The sequence below is a fragment of the Gorilla gorilla genome, chromosome 16, assembly GCF_029281585.2.
Source record: "Gorilla gorilla gorilla isolate KB3781 chromosome 16, NHGRI_mGorGor1-v2.1_pri, whole genome shotgun sequence".
NCBI lineage: Eukaryota > Metazoa > Chordata > Mammalia > Primates > Hominidae > Gorilla > Gorilla gorilla.
This window is the reverse complement of record NC_073240.2, coordinates 27,160,638-27,162,005: the sequence shown is the minus strand read 5'-3', so window position 1 is coordinate 27,162,005 and position 1,368 is coordinate 27,160,638. Positions and strand designations below refer to the sequence as shown.

The 1,368-nt window shown below is 39.3% G+C and overlaps 1 pseudogene; it reads left to right on the top strand.

Moving 5' to 3' along the window:
- Window positions 1-652: 652 nt before the first annotated feature.
- Window positions 653-1,083, top strand: LOC101133964 (small ribosomal subunit protein bS18m-like; annotated as a pseudogene).
- Window positions 1,084-1,368: the final 285 nt, after the last annotated feature.

Genomic DNA, 1,368 nt, shown 5'->3' with positions numbered 1-1,368 from the left:
CAGAATCAAAACATACTACTAGAAAAAAATCACTTAACCATGAAGGAAGACAGTGATAGAGGGAAAAAGAAGAAAAGGTCTGAAAAACAACCAGAAAACAAATAAAGTGGTGGTAATAAACCCTTACCTATCAATAATAACCTTGAATATAAATGGATTAAATTATCCAGTTAAAAGACAAAGAATGACTGAATGGATAAAAAACAAGACCCATGGCCGGGCACAGTGGCTCATGCCTGTAATCCCAGCACTTTTGGAGGCCGAGGTGGGTGGATCACAAGGTCAGGAGTTTGAGATCAGCGTGGCCAACATGATGAAACCCCATCTCTACTAAAAACACAAAAACTAGCCGGGCATGGTGGCAAGCGTGTGTAATCCCAGCTACTCAGGAGCTGAGGCAGGAGAATCACTTGAACCTGGGAGGCGAAGGTTGCAGTGAGCGAAGATTGCGCCACCGCACTCCAGCCTGGGTGACAGAGCGAGACTTCATCTCAAACAAACAAACAACAACAAAAAGAAGACCCAACTATATGCTATCTACAAGAAACTCATTTCACCTAAACCTATGTGATACAGCGAAAGCATCTCAAAGAGGGAAGCTCAGCAATAAATGCCTACATAAAAGGTAGAACCAGTGGAGGAATGTGGAACCATGGCCACTATAGTTGCTCTTTGCAGAGGTCTGGGGAGGAAGAAGTTGACACACCTTGTAATGGCTGCTGTTAGCCTTACACATCCCAGGACTCATATGGTGCTATGGAGAAGAGGTTGTTCACAATATAAACAGATATCCAGCAATGAGGACCTGCCCATTCCAATGGAAAATTCTTATAAAGAAGCCCTTAAGAAATGTATCTTGTGTGGAAAGCAGGTAGATTTTAAGAATGTACAGCATCCCAGTTTATTTCTCCATTTGTTGGATGCATTTGTGGAAGGCACAAAACAGGTCTTTGTGGGAAGAAACAGAAAGAAATCACAAAAGCAATTAAGAGAGCTCAAATAATGGGGTTTCTGCCAGTTACATCCAAGGGTGCTGCATATCTCAAGGACCCTAAAGTTTGTAACATCAGATATCAGGAGTAAATTATATCATGTTACCACTGATAAACTTATTTTACAGTTAAAAAAAAACAAGGTAGAAAGACTTCAAATAAACAAACCAATGACACACCTCAAGGAACTAGAAAAGCAAGAACAAAGCCAATGCAAAATAATTAGAAGGAAAAAAATAATAAACATTAGAGCAGAAAAAAATTAAATTGAAACCAAAGAAAACCATATAAACGATCATTGTTGTTTCGTTTTGTTTTGTGTTTTAGTTTAAAGAGAGTTTATTCAAGCACAAAGATTTAGCACTGTAACCCAGAA